Below are 22,706 nucleotides of genomic sequence, written 5' to 3'. Positions count from 1 at the left end.
AAGCTACAAAATTTTCGAACGTGATCAAACAGTTAGCGTCTCGGCCATGATTTATCGGCACACGATTCGCAACCTACAACAGACCTATAGCTAAACTTTTTTCTCGGATAGATCAGCCAAACAAATACATTACACGTTCGAGTCGAAATACATATTGGGTGTAGCGGCCTAGAATACTGCTTTCAACGGTCAGGTTACCCGGTAAGCGCGCAGCGAGCACGATCGAAAGCGACAAGTGCAGTAGCACGCTGTGACGCTGGAATCTCAGGGAGTGGGAATAGGAATCGGTACGATTTCGCGTCCTCGACTTTATCGCGGTGAGCCGCGTTACGTCAGTAGAATCAGGATCGAGAGCAGAACGAAGCAACGTTTTGCACCAGAATTAACGAGCGTGCAATAGGGCGATAAGAAAAATGGAATATGATAAAAGGATGGCGACGAGGAGCGAGGCATCGGAAACCTGGCCGCTATTGTTTCACGAACGTACAGACGCGTAAAAAGTTAATTTTCTAAGACAATAATTAATATGGTAGCGCGCGCTCTCTCATGAAACTGCATTCCTGGCATAACCTTTTATCAGCCGTGGGGACTCGACGGGTCTGGGCCGGGCGGCGCGCTCTCTTTGCGCTCTCTCGCGTTGCCCTGCACCTTTTACTTCGGATATCTCGCATTCTACGTGTATATTATCTTACTTGCTTTCGTGTAACCCAATAAGGCGCCTATACCGCGGAGCCCGGCAGCGCCTAGCGCCAGCTAATAATACTGAATGCCGCGGTTTCACGAAAGTCTCTCCCTTTCTCTCGTTGTCTTCTTGTCCTCGTCCCTCTCGCGTCCCTGTCTACGGCGCACCAGTGTCCCGTACGTGTGATCGCCTCTGTAGAAGTGTACGCGTATACGTGTATGCGTAACGGCGTTTGTTATTTATCGTTTAATGAAATTCCGTTTCGTAAATCGTTCTGTCTACCCCGCTTCTCTCAGGTCCGCACTCTTTTCACGGTGCTCCTGATATTGGGTCGCGAATCAAGTTCCACGACCGTGGGAAATTTCGTTCCGGCGAATATGGAATAGCGCGAACGCGGCGACCGAGCCCCAGCTAGAGAGCGCCAGCGTAATTGTCCCGATGATGTTTTCGTTCCTCGGGCCACTCAACGCCGACAGAAATTGCAGTTTCCACCATAAATCACGAATACCAACCGGATGATACGGACTTTGCGTTTTCGACCGACTTTTTGTCAGCCATCGCGACCCAGCCGATATTAAAATCACGGATATCTCGTCGAGCAGCCCTTTATTCCGTCCCGGTTCCGATGAAACTCGAGGGTTATTGAGAACCCGCCCTGAGTAGTGACGCACGCTCGCGATTTAAAGAAAACGTGTCACCGTTGTATCACGGATATTTCTGTTACCGCGTTTCCACGGCTAACTTATGCAAATGTTATGTACACGAATGCCGTGACGCGAGTGTGTTAAAGTAAAATAATTTGAATAAAATATAGCATACCGTGAGAGAATATGTGTACGCAACCGTCCGCGTCCTCCGGATAAATATAATATGTACGTGTACGCGTATATTTATCGTGATACATATGTATATACTTATATATATTTCGTAATTAACTACATAATAAACGATATTGTTATTCGATGTAAACAAGCCATATTTTCGGACTTGTTTCACGGTGAACAGTTGCTAGCCAATATCATCGATAACTAACGAAAACTCTAATTTGCTGGTAAATAATTAGCTTGAACGTAGGAAGGAGCGGTATCGAAGAATTGAATAAAATCACGTAATTCTCACATAGAACTCGCGATGGAAACGTGTACCTCTATTCGATGCGTACGCGTGTATCGTAGAGAAACTTGAAGATCAAAGTGACGGATTAATCTCGATCGTGATTGCAGGACTCTGTTGCCTGCTCCCGATGCGAGCGTTTTCGCAACGAAACGGTCTGATAGAGGAACGGCACGAAGAGATGCAGACGACGCGGCGGGAACGTCGACAGGGATCTTTCATTCTGGTCACACGCAGTCGAAATTTGAATAGCCACGTAGAGCGGATTCACTGCGAGCCCCGGAGTCTCTTTCTCGGTGACTAAGCCACACGCGAAAAGAATACCGTCGGAGAGGAGAGCGCGTCGCGACTGAATCGAGAAGACGCACCGAGGCGGGGACGACGAATTGTTCAGACGCGGTCCGTCTTTTTTCCTTCTCTTTCACTCCACCTTGCTATTCTCGTTTTTCAACGTGTCTTTTCCTTTTTTTCCTCTCTTTATTTTGTTTTTGTTAGTTCACGAAACCCGCATTAATATTCATCAGGATTACAGAAAACAATGCCGCCCACCGTCACCCGTGACCTGTTGATCTACGGCCATCAAACGCGGATTATGTCGGATTACAAGTTTACAATTGAATCTCTATGCGAAACGGGTCCTTCCTCCAGTCCACCCACGTCTCGACGCGGCTTCCAACGCCAGCCGAATTCGTGGAACCGACGGTGAAACACGGGCATGGTCGCCTTTAATGACGACCCGTGGATCGGCGCCGAATGGACGAGTGATTCACCCGACGCGAATCCGTTGACCCGTGTGTCGTTTCGCGCTTTCATTCCACGAATCGTCGATTTTCCAAGAAGAAAATAATCGATCGAATTCTACTTCTGACTCGGATGCCAAACAAGAGAACAACAACTTTCGCGTACGCCGAACGACACGCGAGAAATAACTATGGCTGCTGAACAGCTTTTGCCTCTGCGTGAGCTACGAGACAAGGTCGGAGATCGTTATTTATGGGTTACCGGGTATGTTAAAGCGAACCACACCTGCGTTCCGCCGGTCTATTATGTCGTCGATTACGAATCAAGACAAATTGCCAACTATTTTCCTATTTAACGGGAGTTGCGGGTATCGTTTCAGCGGAACGTTACGTGGCCGTCCTCTTTTTACGCCGCGGACGTTGTTCGCCGATCGAAAAGGAAAGTCTTTTCGATGGAACGATTTTTCTACGGCGATTTCGCGCGAGGCGAACGCTTCCGCGAATCAACGACGGTAGTAAACCGGAGGGACGGGATATGTTGAGGTACGATGCATAAAATGTAGCGGCGATTTATGCGATATCGACGCGTTGCCGCGACACGAGGATAACGGTGCTTGAAATTTTCATCACAAGTGGACAGCTTATGCGCGTCAGAGAGTGTCCGCGTAATTACTAGCGACGCGGAGTAAAGCTAATTCTACCCGGGAGTTATATTTAGCAGAAGGAGTTAAAACGATTCATCGGCAGAGGCTCGAAGCATGAAAGCGCGCTCATCAAAGCCCAAGTATTTGCGGAGCTCGGCGCCTTATAGCCATTCAAGGTAAGTAACCGGAGCTCGTATTGAGTATCGTGAGTACCGCCAGGGGCGGTGAGTTAATCAGCTTTTCGCCGGGAGAACGAACCACACCGTTTACCAGAAAGGTTTGCGAGCATTTGCGAGCATTTCCCTTGCCGGCAAACAACCGATTCACCATCTTCATTCGCATCGACTCGACGTTACAAACGACCGAACAACGCTCGCGATCCTAAGACTCGCGTTCACCGTCTCTGCGCGTATTATCCACTGCCGCATCGTGACAATTACCAAGCAGACAACCTTAGGCTTAATTGTCGATCGCGCGTCGCGTCATGGAATCGAGGACACGGAAGCTCCCTGCGGAACGGTCGGTCGCGTAAGACGGCAAGGTTACATCGCCAAGACCTTTTTACGATTAGAATGTCACGCGCTCAAGTAGAATCCGTAGCTCGTACAGGCGACGACGGATCGCCTTGAACAGTACGGCAACTACAAACGCTTTAATCGGCTTTCCGATGCATAACGAACGGAATAACGATGCTTTACCGCGTTTCGCCGGTTTCTATGCGAGCTCGGCCGGACAGATCACCGTATGTGCTATTCACATCCCAGTTGCCATTCCCGCTGGACGCCCTCCTATGTATTCATCGCTCTCAGCGAGCACACTGGCACGCCTCATTACGAGGAAATCAATAGTTTCCTGCTGACAAATCTGCACAACGCTCGCAACGAGATATCGTGCGACGCGACGCGTAGCCACCGTTCGCTACAACTTTCCAACGGATCCTGTGATTCCTGTCACGACCGATTCACCACGGTTCCCGAAAGTCCCATTGATTTTGTCGCCGCGTGAAATGAAATAACATCGAATCGCAACTCTGGTTTGTTTTCGAAACCCAGCTGGAACGCTCGACGCGAGAACTTTAATTACCCACCAGTGAGCTCGCGGGGCCGACGACGCGTCGCGACTCGACTTCCAGTAAAGACCGTACCGCCGAGTATTCTTAATATTCATACGATCGGTGATTACACGTCGTTAAAGCAACGCGATATTTCAAATGCAAACATTTCTTTCCATTTCTAAAGTGTGACTCACGTAATCGCATGGTGTCGCTTCGCGCTGATAGTTATACACGGTGTGCTCTTTATATATCTCGTGCGTACCCGGTTCCACTTCATTCGTTTAGTATCATTCTCTTCGTTGTACGCGTACAGCGGCTGTACGCTTCGACAGTGACACCGCGAACCTTTTAATCTTGACGTGATTCGGCACCGATCAAACTGATTGCGAGGGATTCCAACAGCTTTCAAGCTCTCTCTCGAAATTATTGACCGCGTGTTTCAGGAAATGCTCTCGTTCAGCAGGCAAACGGCGTCGAAAGAACCAACCATCGATGGATTCGTGTTTGAAATCGATCTGCCTCGTCGATCGTTGATCACCGCGCTAATTTTGGCAGGAAGTTTGAACCATGGTGAATAACATTTAACCGTAACGGAGGTACGTGAGCCGCACTTGTTATCTATATTTCCGTTTACACGAGAGATTCGAATCGAAATACGAGAAATAATCGTCCAGAAAGTAATACTCGTTTTGAAATAACAACAGTACAAATGCACCGTAAAAAATTGTCTTCGTTTGTAACTTTAGTATACGTACTAAGTTAATTTTCAATACAACCATCAACCACCATAACGTTAGACAAGTTTTTGTACATCTTCGTCATACTCTTCCGTCGCTAGTTCACATAACCATCGTCTTATGCAATCCTTTAAATCATCGTTTCTTGTGAAGCATCATCGACCAAACAACTCTTTAAGTTTTGCAAAAAACTGCGATGAATATCATTTGCAATGAAGTCTGTAATGAGTAACGAGCGGCTTGAACGTTTACGATCACGTACAGTTTCTCTGTCCCTGTTGAATTCCTGCAGCCACGATCTTACCAATAATTTATCCATAACTCTATTACCGTTAATTTATTGCTGTAATACGGTGGGGAATTCCTTTTGGAAGAGCTTTTACAGCCTTCGAAAGACGTAAAAGCGTCATCGCCAGGATTTTCGATTCGCATCGTCATTTTAAACGCGTGATACACCGACGCACGAATGAAGCTAAGTGACCTTCTGTGTGACCGTTCCATCGTTTTGTACGGCTTCTATATGTAAACGGATAGTATTTACTTACCGTGGATATTAAAAACAATCCAAGTCGATTTGCAAACGCGCTCGTGCGTCTATCAGACACAGGCTTTGAAACTTTTTGCACGGGTTAGTTCGCCGGCTAGGATCCATACTCCGTTCGATTTCCAAGCAGGTTGGAAGTTTATTCGCATGTCGAAACTCGCGCCTCCGCGGTCCGCTTTTTTCGCATTTATCGTGATTACGAGAGTCGATTGCAAATTAAGAACACGGCTCCTTGGAGAGCGAAAAAGGCGTCGTAAAGAAGAACCTCCAACCTCCGGTAGTTTGTTCGCAACTTGTGGAAAACCGATTTCCCCAATGCCTGGCTTTGCGCTACGATCTCTATTTATCGATGGATTTTCCGATACGAGGGAGAGAACGGTGAGAAAGTAAGACGATCGAACGTCTCATCTAGCGAGCACCTTTACAGGTTTCTTTATCGAAACACCGACTGAAAGAGGCGAAAAACCTAAGGCTCGAGGCGCAATTACACGGAGAGCTATGACGAGCTGGCAACTGATAATTAAAAGTTTTAATTACGCATAGACAATGCTCGTTGCGCGGGATCCACGAAACGAGCGAGAACATAGTAAAAGACTGGTGTATCGAGGCGAAAAACAGTGTCGAGGTTCGGCTATTTGCCGCCTGTGTAATCACGGCAGCGGCGCAAATAATGGAATCGATTAATTTTTATTAGCTGCCCGCCATAATTTACCAAGTCTTCCTCTTCTTTTTCACTTCGTTGCTTACGTCTCGGCGTTCTTATCCGCGAACAAAGAAACTTTCTAACAAAATTCTAATCAGATGCTGTACACGTCGATGTCGTTTAATCGTCTCGTTCCCGGCGCTTTTAAACAATGTATACCAGGTAGCGTTTATGTCAGTCACCGGTTTAATACGCTTATTAAAAGTTCATTAATTAATCTCGCTCCGAGGGAGCGATAACACGAACACGCTGCTAGACGCGTATGGCAATTAACTTATCCCTTCATAGTCCCTTGGGTGGACTCGTCAAGCATGACATTCGGTCCAACTATTTTTACTTTCGACGACGTGACAATGACCCAGTCCCGCCATACGATCGGCTGCGATGTCGGCGGACCGAGCCGGAACGCAAAGGAAAAAACATCGGAGTTTTCCACGTGACAGAAAATCGTTAAAGGTTTTCAAGTTTCCACGTTACGCCGCTGCTATGCGGAACGGGCGTCCGTAACGGGCGGGAAACGTACGTTTTCTTTCCAGGCCGTGGCACGCCTGGGGGCTGATCCGGGGGACGAAAATGAGCGGACAAAGGCAAAGGGGTCGCGTGTCGGCTGCGAGGCAAAATCTTCCGGATTCAACGCCGTCCGTCGGTTTTCCTATCTTTTTGTGCTGGTGAACGGGCCCCGCCTCATTGTGACTTCAATCTTTTATGAGCTTCTCTGAAAGAGTTTTCGCGATCGAACGTTAAAAAGAAGAAAAAAATATTCCGGGAAAGAAGTGGAAAGCGGGGAGGAGAAGAAGAAGGCAGGTGCATGGAACGTCGGCAGAGCTTCGTCCAAGCTCTGACCTCTCTCTGGCTTTACGACCCTTTCACCTTCCGAGAGGAAGAGAGAGAAAGAGAGAGAGAGAGAGCTTTTAAAGTGGAGCTCGCGGAAAGCCACGAGAATACAATGCGGCTTCGTACTACTCGTGCACGCCGATGACATTTTCCGTAGCCCGTTCCAAGCACGCTCGTTGATTCCCCGTCACGCCTTTGACACACGCTGCTCACTTCGCCCTCCCGTTTTCATTAAGCCTTTATTAACGTCCGAACGCACGATTGGAAAGCTCGTCCGTTCGGTTCCGCGATGCATTTCCGCTAGGAAATGTTTCGAAACGCGCGACCTCTGTCGTTTCGCTTCTTCCCTCGTCGCGAGAATCGCTCTTCGTCGTTTCTAATCATTTTCTCTAATCCACCCATCGGTATCTGGCTTGGTATCGCGTATACGCCATACACCCGGTGTTGTACGAATCATCGTAAACTACCATTCTATTCTAGGGACGTAATAGTGGTAATAAAAACGTGGTTGACGCGGAAATCGAACGCATCGCGTATCGTTTCGCTGGCAGGCAACAAACGGCGTGGCGTGGATCCCGCGAGCGTGTATAAGCGGAAAAGGCACGGTGGTCCAGTGGGAATGGGCCACAGAGCACGCCGCGACAATATACACAGTTGGCCGCGTGTAACCGTGGACTCCCTATCGATTCGCGATATCGGGCCTCTGGTATCGTTGCTCGATCGCGACAAGGGGAAAAGATACTACTCCCACGAGGCGATTGATCGAAGCGGTTTTACCTCGCGCTGCGGCCGAGCTAGCCGGCTCGAAACTTTGACTTTTCCTGACCAATCATAGCTCGCGCGCGATTCCCGTCTGCACCTTCGTACGGAGCCTTTTCCCTCTTCTGCTTCGCGGTCACACAGACTTTTCCAGCTCGTTGCGATCTCTTCGAGAGTTTCACCTTACTCATCGGATAAGCAGAGCTATTTGCTTATTTATTTACCGAGTAACAGAATCTACGGTCGATCGAGAAACACGGTTTCGCACGGATGTAACGGAAAACCGAAGTACGCGAAGTACTAGGTATTTCAGAATGATGATCGTTTATCAGATCTACGTACCGATAGGAGCTGTTCGTTTGTGAAAGCCGTGTATCGTAAACGTAGGTGTCGATACTGTATCCTGAGCTTCGGTTTGTCATCCTTTTGCGGTAATAAAATATCATTCGAGTCGAGACATCTGAAATTGTCCGTTCTATGAGGTGGATATTGTTTTAACGAGATAACAGCGTTTCGACGATCGGAAAACAGTCAGAAAAATCGGACCAACGTTTCGAACTATGGAATAGAGAGAAGAAGAGACCAGATCGTTTGGTCTGGTCGTGGATCGGAGATCTAGAGAGGCGATCGATGAAATCGAATTATTTTCGATTCTCGGCCGAAATCGGACCACGTTACGTTCCGAACGAACACTGTGGCGATTATTGTCGAGGTCAACGACGCGACGCCCAGGCATCGATGTCAATGGTTCAAATGATCGGTGCCGAGTGTCGCGTCAAAAATTACGAACACAGACGTAAGCGCATTCCCCGGCCGCTCGATAAATCGTTCGTGATTTACGATTATCGACACCGGCGATACCCTGTAATTCGCAGATACATGTTTTATCCGTTACCGGCCGAAGAAACGATCGGCCAGTAAATACTCCACGATTACTCGCGCCACGAACATTTTCAACCGTTCCAGTTTGGCTTCGCTTTTTCGTCTCTCTATTTTTCCTTCTTTTTTTTTTTTTTTGATAGTTTTATTGTTTTTTTTTTCCTGTTTTCCATTTTTATCTTTTTTCAGATGGAGTGTCACAGAGGGAAACGGGATTTCGCGTTCGAACGAGATTTACGACGCAGCCTTGAACGCGCTCGAAGCGCCGCAGAATCGTTTCGATAGCTGTAGATGCCAACAGGTCGAAAGAACGCGCATTTAACGATTAATCGCATAATTGGCGCAACTTCTACGGCCTTGAGCCTGTTAGAAAAGCGTCACGCTCTCGACCCGGCGAGGACGCGCTCGTAAACTCTCTCGTGTTAAGTCCATCGAACGCACGCCGTCTTACCTCTGTACCTGATTCGAGTCGAGGAGAAACGCGATGTCGCGCGCGTGCGAGAAACGCCAACCGTCTGATCGGTGACGCGTCCAAGGACTGATTCCACTGTCGCGCGACGCGTACGTTACGTGACTAACGATTGACGAACCTTTGTTTCCTATAAATAGCGAGTGTCAAAATAGCGAATGAAAGTTAAACGCTCATGAAAGGAAAACGATTGAAAGCATCTTGTAGATGTAGCGCGGAGTCAGGAAAGGCAAAAGATAAACAGAGAACCGTCAATCGGCTAGATGGAAGGAGCGTGTCGTTGGCTCGCGTCTGAACGAGGCGCTAGATCGTTCCCGCGGAGGCAAACCAGCAAATAGGCGTTGCACTCTAGATCGCTATCAGTGTGGGTAAACGTTTGAGCGTTCACCGTCGGGCCCGAACATAGAAAACTAGGAGTTCGGCTCGTATATCATGACGGCAGATAAAAAGTTTTTCGCTCGTAAGCGTGAGGTTATCTCGCGGATTCCTGGTAAATGTTGCCGAAGCCGGGCCGGCGCAGACGGAGACCGGGCGTCGTTTAATCTGCCCAGCCATTACGTTGAGCCGTCGATGGTAGTCACGCACGACCACCGCGTGCAACAATGTTCAAGAATGTTGTTGCGGTCCCTGTACCCTTCTGCGTGTACTCTGACTAATAGATTTCCGGTTGTTCGTTCGAGCATCGACTCGAGGCGACGGGAATCGATCGCGCGAAACGACTTCCGACTTCTCGCCGTTTTCGAACGGAAAGTCACCAGCGACAAACTGGAACGAAAGGGCTTATCCTGTCTTTGTATCTTCGCTATCACGATATAAATGCAGAGAACAAATAGCCGATGTTAACTCAGGATCAGGATAGGTCGAAGCTTTAATTCCAAGTGGTAATTTAGCCTCGAGAGGAATTGAATTCCGAAGCAGAAATTTCATTTCAAGGTATCGCGATACCGATTTCGTGGCCAACCACTTAACCACTTAACGCGTCGCGGCTAGATATCATTGAATAATGTGCCTTCGCATCGAAATCCCTCGAAATCGACATTGCGAAACCGATTAATGAAATTACCGAGCGAAGGGAAGGGTGAAAAGCGCGATAAACAGTGAAATGTAGTTTTACGTGGCAGCGAGCAGGAAGGACGGCGTACGTAGGCAGAATGAAATTGTCACTGTTTCGAAAATGATATTTCACAGGGATCGTAGGAGTGACTATAGTGGTAGTAGCGACCAGGGGACTCGTCGGATTGTATATCACTCGACGATACAAATTTACTACTCGTTAGTGGAAAATACAGTAAACGCGGGTCAGTGATCTATGGGTGGTTCCCGGGACAGTTGCGTTGCAACAGGAGCTTCGCCGACTCGGCTGTCGCGATCTACCGTCGTACTTTACTCTGTCGAACTCTCTTAGCAGGTGATTTATTTCAAGTAAGCGCACCGTGGAAGAAGCGTCTCCGCGGAATGAACTGGCAACGCGTTACGCTTCGCGTCGTCTGCTCTAGATGAAATACTTTCGCGGCGAATCGCGTGCGACGATACGCTCGTGAAAAGCCAGGTGGGAACGAAACGGAAGGACGTCGGTGTAATTAAAATCGCGCGAAGAACGAACGTGAGAAACGTACGCGAGGGAGTCACGGTGAATTCGTCGGTTGCAGGTTTGCGCAATAATTAGCCGCGCGACCGTCACCTTAGCCAGGCGCAGGGAGGTGAGTGCGATCCTGTTTAAAAGTTGATATTTAGTAAACCACTGGCTGGCGACTGGTGTTTTATTAACACGTGCCAACCGCGTCCGCAACGCGTGCCAACGTTCCTTGGTCAAGGGGTCAGTCGAGCTACAACGCCGCGATTACAAAACAAAAGGGGAGCTTAATTGTACTGGACAGTGGTAACGCTGGATCCTCCACCAGCGCTCTTTTTATATCTACAACAATAACTTGTCTCCGCGACCAGGCTAAATTTAGAGTTACCATATTAGGGAAGCGAGCGTATTTCCTCTCTCTCTCTTTCTTTCTCTCTCTTTCTCTCTCTATCTTTCGCTCCCTGTCTGCCGCTGGAGTTCAAATATTTCGTGGTAACCATGGAATGGTAGGACATAGAGCACTGTAGCTGCAAGCTTTTTCCACTTCATTCGACAGGCAGTAGTACCGGTGACCCGGTAATTATATTATATTACCAGCAATTAAGGGAACTTGCTGAACTTTTGCTACGCATCGCGATGTTTCCTGGACGCGGTGAAACGACCGCTCGTAGATAAGAGAAATTTAACGTGCGTTCGTTTTTCTCTTGTTCGGCCGACGAGCCTGGCTATTAAATTAAGGGAAGTCGTTGGGAAAAATCCTGTCGCGGCGATCTCCCGAAAGTCTCCGCGGCTCACTTAATTGCTTACGTTCATGCGAGCGCAATTACAGGACCGCGCAAACGTTGTACGCGAAATTTAAAGGATACGTAAAGAGCTTCGGCTCTCCCAATTACACCACGTGCCTCTGGATTTTTGACAATTCCAGCTAAACGGTTGAAACACTTAACGGGTAAAGAACCTAACAACCGAGAGAATAATGCAGAGAAAATCGTTGCTCGTTGACCGATTCCCCGCCTATGTTCGTGGAAAAATCGGCGCTCGGTCGACGTCGCGGCGGATAATCGAGCGGAGGAACGGTCGAGGAGGAGTGCGTCAAGTTGCGTGCTTGTGGACAGAAGCGTGTGCGTGACGCGGTGAACTGCGTGTAGGAAAGTCGCTCGGCCGACGCACCGAAATAGAATTTCGAAATAGACCCAATATTTTCGTCGTCTCGCATTTGCGCCACCTCTCCTTGCCTGCCAGCGTCTTCTTAGTCGTAGTCGTCGTCTTCGTCGTCTTCGTCGTTCGGCGACGTCGTCGGTGCTAAGAACGCGCGAGAAAAGAGGGAAAAAGAGAGGGGAATCGAATGAGAGACGGAGGAGAGACGATCCCTCCTCACCGATCCCTACGTTTCTTCTCCGGCCCGTAAGAGGCTTTGCTCGCCATTCATACCAAGTCGAGTATGCCGATGTTTCGGAAATTTACTCGCCCGAATTTCACAAGGAAACGAATTAGAGCATGGTCCGCGTTTTCCGAGACGCTTGATCTCGAACAACGAGGACGGTCACGAGCAAAAGAACTTTTTAACCCGAGCGCAGCAATTGATCGTTGTACAAGGTTTCGTTTCTCTCGTTAAATACGGTAGATTTATTTTCCTTATTTTTGGTTTGTGCAAGAATTTTCCTTTCCACTCGCGATCGACGACGTTAACCAAAGCGAACAATTAGGGGGTACATTTTTGGAGTTTAAACATTTATTAGCCGACCCAGCGGGAAGACGTCTGTTCGAAAAAGGGGGTAATAAATGAAGTGGCTTCCCTCGTTGCTCCTTTTATGGCGTTCCATGCGGTGTCCCATTAGCGCGCGAGAAATATTAGGAACCGTCGTTATGCCGATAACGTAATTGCCCGTAAATCATGAAACAAAGTCACGTGTCCGAGCTTCTACGCCGCTCACCGCATTATAGAAACATAACCGAGGCTCTCATGGGGGTAAGTGGATTTTCAGATTACTTAAGGGTATACTGGAAAAAATTGCCATCTTCTTGCCGCAAACGGCTAAACGATTTCACCAACGCGTAATTGTAAAAGTTAGCCTGCGCTCCTTTATCGGTACGTTTAATCTCCAGCTAAATATTCCAAAATAAATTACTCGGTGGGCCTTCCCGTTCCTACGAACGTTCGAGTAGAAGAGAAAAGAGAAAATAGCGGCGAACGTTTTCGAACAGAGAAACAGTTCGGATCGCGCGAAACGGGCGATCGCCAATCGCCCGATCGGGAGAAAGAAAATTCCTGAAAATCTTGCGACGATCCGAGGCAATCGAACGGCATGTTGCGAAAAGGGTCAGGGAGCGAGAGCAAGAGAGAAAAAGAGAGAGAGAGACGCGAAAGATCGGATGGGTAGGGAATGGTGGGAGGATAAACGAGTTTGTTTTCTACGATTTTCCCACAACGAACATGGCGATACGCGATAGGCACTGTCCACGTATAGAAAGATAGGTACGTACACGGAATAGCAGAGGACACCATATAAACACCGCAGTACAGTTCCGCGAGCCAACGATGCGACTAAAGGCAGAATCCCGGTCGTCGTCGGATCCGGCTACGGCCGCTTCGCCTTATACGATGATCGTCCGCCATGAGCGCGCTGCCAGTTGACCACTGCATTTGATGCAAAGAAAGTAAAGACGGCGATCTGCCGATTTAAGAGCAAATGCCACCGTCCGTCTGTCTCCACCGACTCTGCGACTTGATGTCTCTTCTGCGGTTCGATCTCGACACAGAACATCGACTGCTCTCATGTCCATCAAGCGAACCACGCGATTCACGCGTCCTCGCTTTTTCCTCTAACTTTTTGCTTCTCTCGTTTTTCCCATATTTTTTTTCTTCTTTTCTTTTTTCGATCGTTCGAATTTTTCACATTTGGACTTTTCACTTCCTATTTACCTTGTTCGTTCGGGCACACAGAGCTATTCTCGATGGAAAAAGCATCGCGATTCGAGGATACTTAGTGTTTTTCGATGGCGCGTATTATCGCGCGACCACCGGTACATTTACGAGATCATTAAACTCACCGAACAACAAACGATTATTCCGATTATCGTTGGTTAACCGAACTCCGAAGTGGAACAATCGAACAATTATTTGGTTGGCCTGCAGCATGTACAGTATGTACGATCATGGACAGGAACGTACAACGCGTCGGGCAGCAGCTTGCGCCGTTATCGAATTTTCGACTACGCAAAACAATAACGAATTTAACAAGGAACGCGTAACGATCAGGTTCGATAACAGACTGCCTGTTTATTATCGTCGGCGATATTATTACGGACGTACGCGCGCCAAGAATCCATGTTTACATGGTTCGATACAAGTCTGCAAACAATAAACGACCCGCCATAGAAGCGACTGCCTTCTAACGATCATTTTTTTTCATCCGAGGCCGGATTTTCTGCAATCTTGTCACGCATCCCTCGTCCATAACGCCTACACTTGTTCTCCCATATTTCTATATCAAACGCGTCGCGCGTTCGACGCTTCCTACGATTTCCCATTTCTCTTTTCATGGTTCTTACGCGTTTACAGATGGCAGATAGCTTCGGGAGCTCGAGCTTCCCAGAAACGTGTACCTAAGAACGAAAAAAACGACTAATTCTCGGACGTAAAAAGATTTCGGGGAAAACGACGAAATTTGAAAAAACAAATGCAACGACAAGCGAAAATAAAACGGTTTCATTCGTTCCGGGCTATCCATTGCCAGCGCACCTAAAAAATGGAAAAACCAACCTATCAAGGACACAAGCCAGATCGATTTGTTTCCCGCTACGCGTTTTGGAAACATCGGTTCTCAGCGTGGTATATTCTCAACAACGCAGCGGTTTGTCTCTACTGCGTTCCGAGGCTTCGGAAGAAAAACGTAGTCCGTGGAAACGAGGACCGCGCGATTACAGATATTTGCGTTAACGGCGAGGAAGACGAAAAACGGAAAGATACTCGGGGAAATTCAGCGAGATCCGAGTGTAGAGCCGAGGGGAGATTTCGCGTCGCGGACAGATTAAGTCAAAGAGAGACAGCCAACGGGCAAATAAAGAGAGGATTTTTTCTGAAGTGCCTCTCTCGTCGAGACATTCCGTCCAATTGAACTCAGCCGGCAGTCGGTCGGCACCCACGTCAACCAACAGGCGAAACAACCAGTCGTCGCCGGTATCTTCGCCGCTGTGTAACGCAGTTATTGTTGTGACTGGCTCGCGCTTCGGGTTTCCCGGTTCCTATGGAAAAACGAGGGACCTCTTCTTCCCTTCCTCCCTTCGACGTTTCCCGTCCTGTTTTCTCTCTCGGCAAGGTAACTTCGACTCGCGAGCACCCCCTTTTCCCCCTTGTCGCCCATCTTTCTCGCTCGGACGCGCTTCGTTGCATCTTTCTCGTGGATGTTCTCTCTTCTTCGTCTGCGCCTCCACCTCCACGCCATCAATCCCCTTCCTCGTGAGCTGCCAACACTGCCAACACCGGCTGCCGCCTCCTCCTACTATCTCGTCCGCGTCCTCGCGCAGCCACGTTCGTTTCGTTTTCGTCTTTCCAGCTTCTTCCATTCTTTTCTGTCTTCTCCGTTCCTCTTCCCTTCTTTCCTTTTATCTCCTTCTCTCTCTCTCTCTCTCTCTCTCTTTCTCTCTGTCTCTCTCTCTCTAGTTTCGAGAGGGTGCTTTCGTCCAACCATCCTTGTCTTGCTCGATAATTCCAGTCTCGGTTTCTCTAACACGCACAGACGATCGTCGCTTTTTTGGCTGCGAATTGGACGAATTAAGTCGGAGGAAAAGTGGGTATGCCAACTCCTCGCGAGGAGGAGGAAGAGGAGAAGGAGGAGGAGGTGGTGGACGTGGAGGTGGAGGTCTCGGTAGAGCACTCGGGGGCAATAACTCGCGGCGTGTTGTGACTACGCGATGACGGCCAGACCGCTGGTCGCTGCTGTCTTTCTTTTCTTCCGTCATTTGCTCTCTCTTTGTCTGTCTCTCTCTTTCTCTTTCTCTCTCTCTAGCTTTTTCTCCTTTCTGCTCGCCGTGTCTCTCGCTTCTTGTTTTTTTCCGTTTTATCGTCTCCTCCGGTATGACTCTGTGTTTCACCTGGCGCGGTTTTCACGTCGCATTCGTCTCCGTCGTTCCACGGTTTTCCCCACCGAACGATCGTATCGAAGGAAAGTGGCGCCGACATCTGATCTATTTATTTTGATCTCGACCCAAAATCGTGTGCCTCTTCTCATTTCGAGGTCTCGCGATGTATAAGAAGAAACGGAAAGCGAACATAATAAACGAGAGTTTCGTCGTGTTCCGAACCAGTCCTCGATTGCCTCTCGTTAGCAAAGCAAACACTACGACACGGGGAAAAAACAGACGACGATAACAGACGCAGCTATTGGACAAAGAGTTTCTTTCCAAATTTTCCGAAACTCGAAAAATCGCGAAGTTAGGCAACCAGAAGAGAGCCTCTGTCTCCTGACACACTTGACGTCATCCTGTATCGTAATGCTCCCACGAATTCTTAGCTCGTGTTCCAAGGAAAACTCTGTTTCCGTGCGGCGGCCCATTCCCCGTGCATTAACCGTAGCGAAGTGTTCTCGGGTCTGCCAAGATTTCAGTCCCGATACGAACTGCCTCCCTCCCCCCGACACAAAACGTTTTTCCATCTGTCCGCCGACTGTGTCGCTAAATTCGCGATTCCAGAGCAATGCAATCGGTTCGCCATCTCCCTGTGTCCGCCTTTAATCGAGATCGTCGGTGCCGTTTAACCGAAGCCCTTCGACCTGATCGGTCGGAATAGAAACGAGAAGACGATCGGAGCGTGCACCAGCGATTCTCGAAAAACGAATCGATTACCATACAGAGTATGTGCTTGGTAGAGAAAGATAATGGTTGCTTCGAATACCTTCGCAAATCGCTCGTATCTTCTGCCAAATGTTCCAAAATGTTCAACGTTCCAAAACGCGGCGGAACAAAGACTCGCGACCGGCGTGGACGGTTCTGCTTTGCTTTAGAAAAAAGAAAAGGAGCAAGAGGGGAGAAAAAGGAGGAATGCTGCATTCCAACGGGACCAAACGAGGAAGATTAGCCGATGGGATTACCAAGGGAAGCTCAGATTCGCGGGAAAGCTCGCGACAACCTTGAGCGAGCGCATTCCTCCCCTTGGATGGGGTTATTCGGAGGAACGACAAAGCTCTCGGAGTTGCGCAAATACGGGTGTTCGTCAAAGGTATCCGATCCAGGAATTATTTAACAAGCCGGAGCAGCTCGGCTGCTCGTTAATTATCAAATTGTCTGACGATTGTACGACCAACAGGAGTTCCATATCAACTTCGCTTCTGTATCGCGAACCCTTCGTTGACACGAAATACTTCCTGGCTAGGGTTCATTATTCCGCAAATTTGCACGACAGTTCACTTTTTTTATTATTTCAGTAGGATACTTTCGAGCGACCGCAGCTGTTGTATCGAGCTTCCATGTGGCGAAAACGTTGGTCGAGTCGAAGTTGCGGCTACAGATTTCCTACTTCCTCCTTTTTCCACGCTCGCATTACGTGACCTCTTTCATAGATCCGAATGGGTTCTAGACCGTTCGGAAATAATACTCCGTGAGTAGGTTATTTATAACCGCGACAACGGACCGGACGTCTGATCTACCAGCTCCTAGCCGCGTTGCGTCAGCCGTCTTCTCAAAGTATATTTTTTCGCCCGTGGAAACTGCTCGGCCGACCTTCGCGTATGCAGAAATCGCGCCAGGGTGCTTTCTCGGATCTCGAATAAAAGAAGAATGCCAACGAAGATGGAAGAAGGCGAACGGTGGGGCGCGATAACGGCGGGAAACTCGATCGAGCGAAATCAACGGACGAAAAAAGAACAACACGGCTGCCGAAGCGTAAATTGATCATAGTGATCTATAAGCGGTATACGAAACAGAGCAGCCTCGTTTGGAATATAGGACAAGCGAAGAAATCTGCGCAAAAGTGGAAGAAAAGAAGAGGCAACAAAAAAAAAAAAAAAAAGGAAAAGCGCGAGCTCACGGAAGGGTGAAATAGTCAACCGCGTTCGGCATACAAATCGCTGGGCGTATCCGCATGCTGTGGCCGCCACCAGTCTCGCAGCAGTGATATTCAATCTACGATTCTTTAAGCCGGCTCATCCCTTATTCCGACTAGAAAAGAAGCGTGTGTAGGAAGGGCAACTGATAGAGAGAAGCCGGAGTCGCGGGAGAAGGGGTGGCGGCTTAACCGGCAGGGAAAACACATGTTATCGACAGGCTGTCTTTTTTTTGTTGGCTCGTTCGTGGCGGAGGTTGAAATCGAGGTTAAAAAGAAAACGACAGGAGGTAAAAAAAGGGGGAGTTTGGAGGGGGATCCTAACTCCAACTTTTTACCGAGTTTTTAACGAGATACCGAAGCGTTTTCCACGGGATAGTAGAAAAGGGTAGACGAGTCGAGTGGAGAGAGACCCGGAGAATCGTGTTTCTCGGAACGCTGCGTCGCAGTTTAGGCTGCTTTTTTCCCCTACTTTCGCGCAGGCTTTCTGATAACAAGGAGCGAGGTTCGTCCTCTGCGATGGATCGATCGATCTACCGTTTATACCGTGATTATTACGACACTGTGGATCGAGCGGTCTGTCGCATAGGTCGCGAAGCGCGTGCGTTGATTTCAAGTTTGAAACCTTGAATTTCGCGAAAGCGGGTCGCGGCTTCGAATTGTTGCCAGCTACCAGTCATTAAAGATTAACGATATCTTAACATTCACCTCGTTACCGTGATACGCGACCATAAAAATATTCATCGCGAGTTCCGTTTCGCGTTCGCAAAAAAAAAAAAAACGATTGGTCTTTTCGACGACGGAAGGACCTTTTGGCGATTTTGAGTGCGAAGAAAAATCGACGAGCCCGAAGGGACAATCGAGGCATCGTTAATCACGCGAACATTTGTCCGTGGCAGAAGTAGTCAAGCGTCAGAAATGCGCCGGTACGATAATAATATGCCCGTAATTCAATCGTTGATGGCGACAAGCGATAGCAAATTATCGCATTGTATTCGGGAACATTGATTGTCCTACGGCAACTGTTCTGCCAGCTGTGCCAATTTCGTGAATCCCAATCCTGTACGACGAGACGGAACACCGAAGGGAAAACATTTCCGCAAACGCCATCGAATTGCGAACACCGGCCAATTCCCCAGCGGAGAAAAGCGGACCATAAATTTCGCGAGCTGGACGATATTAAAACTTTTCTTCCTTCCAGAAATGATGCATGTCGTTCCTTATCACCGACCACGGAGATTCGTCGCGATTCGTGGACATTAATCAGCCACGAGTTTCACATTTTTGGAAAAGCTCGTCGTTTTTGAAACCGAGAACGTTCTTTCGCGTATAATTCGTTCTTTTGCGAAACATTCCATCGCCGGCCACAATTCGACGAAATTCACGCGATAAGAGGATCACGAGGATAGATCTTATCGCATCGTTCCGTGATAATATCGAGGTTTCGTTATTGTGGAAAAATCTCTGCTATGTTCGCGAACGGACAGGCGGACTGTGCGCCGTGCCGTTCACGAACCATCGATGCGGTTCACCGTTCACTGATCGCTTGTCGTTCGGATCGCTAAAAATAATCACGCTCGAGTGACCGGCCACGTTAGATCGGCAGTCGCCCAGCAGTCTACTCGATCGTCGACATAGCGAACGACATGCCGCAATTTATTCCGTGTTCCAGTTCGTACCGTTGAATCGGCCGCTCGACATAGACCTGCGTCCATTTATCATGATCGAATTATTACGTTAAACCTGAACGTATTAACGCGTTGGGGCTGCTATTCAAATTCTATTCCAAAGTACGCGTATTACGTTTTGTTGCAGCACCGATCATCGATTCAAGATTATAAATTTCACCGAAAAGAAGTTTCATCGTTTCTTCGTGCTTTTCTATCTACTAACAAACGCTCTCGAAAGTCGAGAAATTCCAACGGAAACGTGGCATTTCCACGGACCAATGAAAGGGCGTGACAAGGCGGTGTCACGCTCGATCCAATTGCCGATCCCTCGTCCTGACTCTTTCGCCAATTAATCTTATCTGTAAATTAATTTTCTAAAGGAAGGAATGAACCGAGCCGTGGAACGCGAACGAGAAACGATCCGAGTGTCGCGCAGTGAACGCATCGCAGCGCATCGCTACAATCGCATTCCGGGTAAACTAATTTCGATGCGAGCGAGCCAGGTGGAGCGCAGCATCGAGAGCACCGGTTCTCCAGATCGGCGGCGGATCACCTCGGAGACCTCGTGCTCGAGGCTGCATCGCCGGCCGCCCAGCAGTCTACCTGCTCGCCGCTACGGTGTATACACACACCACACGTGTGGTCCCCCACCCTGACCACTCGCATACCCCACCTCTAGCTATGCACGTGCGTGTGCGACCGTCTGTCTGTGCGTGAGCCACCGTCCACAGTCCACGGTATATAGAGCGTACCTGCGGGTTCCTCTGAGTATGGGCACAGGGCCGTACGTGCTCTGGATACGTACGTGCCGATTTCCCTCCTCCTGCCCGCCTCGCGGGCCCACTTCTCTCCCTTATTCCTTCCTTCGTTCTTCCTTCCTCTTTCACCCAGTCCTTTCTTTCGCTTTGCTTTGTCTCTCCATCTCTCACTCTCTATCCGTCTCTTTGCTACTCCTCCTGATGCCCTTGTGCCTTACTCCCCTTCCTTCGACGATCAATCTCGTGTCCGATGTACGAGCTCTGTTCCCGCTAAGTTGCCAATTATGCTTTATCGATCGACTATCACGAGACACCGACTTTCGCAGAAATGAACAGTCGAAATTCTCTTTGATCGAACCAGACATTTCATCTAGCTGATTCGCGTTAATTACATCGCGCTAATCCATCGTCGGTAAGTGCACAACGGAATAGGAGATGGGAAAGAACAAAGTCAACGCTGACCCATATACAATTCCCGAAATACGTAGTCGCGAGCGATAAATCAAAGACGCTTCTATTAATTTCACGGACGGTTCGTAGTCGCGCCACAACAGTAACAGGTAAAGGTTGGCATGGGAGCATCGCATCGGATGTCTCGTTTTAAACAGAGACATCCGATATCGTCTACGCGATTAGCCACTTGAAAACGCGTAACCAAAGGAACGAACCGAATTTGAACGGCGCGCTCGTTTGATCAAAAGTGTCACAGCAAGACGATCGTTATTTTCGAAGGATCGGTCTTTTAACTATCTGCCCGAAGCACCGTTGCACCATAGCACCGTTGCACCGTGCACCGACACTCGATGGTGCGTCCTACATACACCCGTCGAACGCAACGATAATTGACGTCAATTAATTTCTATAGTAATTCGTTGCTTCGCAGGCGACAGCTGCGCAGCCTCGACCAAAGATTTCTCTATCTAGCAGTAGATGAAGTCGTGAAAATCAACGCGATTACATTTTCGTTTCCTGGCGAAAATGCCTGAAAATTGGTGCTTTCTGATTAGACTTCGTTCATGCAGAGAACAGCAGCTCCCTACCGAGAAATTACAAGTATCGAAACGATTAACCAGCACCCGCATGCGCTTGCATCGCACGCTCGACGGTACTCGCGGTAAATGCCAAAATAACTCGTAGCCCTGAACGTTGCGCGCGTCCCTTTTAGGACCTGTCATCGTGCCGACACATTGCGCCCGAAGATTCTAGTCTCTTGCGCGATAACGCAATATCGCGTGTGCCACAAGAACGATCGAAGGAACGAACCAACGAACCAGATATCGCGCCGCTGAACTCGTAGTTACACCATAATGCGCAATCGCTGCATACACGGTGCACGATCTAAGAATAGCACGTAGAAATTTCTGCGAACGCGAGCTCTTAATCTGCCCGGCGAGACCGCTTCCGAAAAATGGTCGACACTATGTTTATCCGATCTGTGCTCGGTTACCTTTCGCGATTTCATTGGCTTTACAGGTTCTGATATTAATAGGATTAATATTAGTCCCGCCTAATGAACGTTGTGTTACCATGTACCAAGACAACAACGACTGTGCGACATTTTGGGGCACATGACTAAACGTTTGCCCCTTTTTAAACTACAGATACGGCTTTAAATACCCTGTGCTTATCGCTCTCGGAGTTTACGCTTGGGAGTTCATCAATCGTAGGAGTAGTCATTTAAACGGAGACGAACGGTACTGACCCGAAACAATTCGGTGCTGGTACCTTTTCACGATTCACAGTTAGTTGCAATTACTATCAGAGAACTCTTATTTACGAAGATGTGATTCACATCTCTGATCATTGATCACTGCCGAAACGGAGATTCAACATGCGAATTCGTTAATAGCTCTCGATGGATTTCGAGCTGCAAGTAGCGGCAGATTCTTGTACCGTGCAACCTGTATCCCCAAGAGAGTCGTCCGGAATCTCGTAGAAGCCTGAAGAAAGACAAGCGCTCCCTTGGAAGCAACGGATCGCGTTGGCCAAAGGCGAGAACAACCGTCGAGATACGATAACAGTCGCAGGTATCCGAGGGACTCGGGGCGCGTGACGACGAGGATAGTCGCGCGCGACACGACTATGCTCTCGATATTCCGTTTTTCTTCGCCCGCTGTCTCACTCGGGTGGCATGGCCGAGTGTAAGCCAACAGAAGTAAGGACGGGTTTCCGATTAAGGCCTTATAATTGACGTCCCGGGTCCCCCCGTCTGGCTTAGTCACCGGCAACTGGGAGAAGGGCTGGCGGACCCGCTTTTGCGGATCGCGGATCAACGAACCGTCGCGTCGCCGGACACCAGAAGCGTTTGCGCCTCTTTTCACGCCCAACTTCTGCACCCCTCGTTTCCTACGAGTCATACGCTTTTCATTTTGGAATGGTGGTTTATTTAAAAATTTGTTCTTCTCGAGGAGATACTTTGAAAACGCTTAACAAAGCAAACTCAAATATTCGAGAGAATCGTTAAATAAGAGTGAAATAATTCTCGATAAGAAAAGACTGGAGTTTCCA

The 22,706-nt window shown here is 48.6% G+C and overlaps 1 protein-coding gene and 1 long non-coding RNA gene across 4 annotated transcripts in view; one reads left to right on the top strand and one right to left on the bottom strand.

The window, feature by feature from the left end:
- The window catches only part of LOC126925010 (protein vein), a 198,994-nt gene that overhangs the window by 170,612 nt on the left and 5,676 nt on the right, over positions 1–22,706 (bottom strand). The window lies entirely within an intron of this gene.
- The window catches only part of LOC126925192 (uncharacterized), a 130,532-nt gene continuing 110,723 nt past the window's right edge, over positions 2,898–22,706 (top strand). The window contains exons 1-2 of one of the 2 annotated variants that reach the window (XR_007713836.1): positions 2,898–3,355; positions 4,677–4,829. This is a non-coding gene — a long non-coding RNA (uncharacterized LOC126925192). Of the gene's footprint in view, positions 3,356–4,372; positions 4,830–22,706 lie in introns of those variants that run through there. The other variant, XR_007713835.1, reaches the window with a different exon arrangement.

Source organism: Bombus affinis, chromosome 2 (genome assembly GCF_024516045.1).
Source record: "Bombus affinis isolate iyBomAffi1 chromosome 2, iyBomAffi1.2, whole genome shotgun sequence".
Taxonomy (NCBI): Eukaryota; Metazoa; Arthropoda; class Insecta; order Hymenoptera; family Apidae; genus Bombus; species Bombus affinis.
This window is presented reverse-complemented; position numbering and strand designations above follow the sequence as displayed.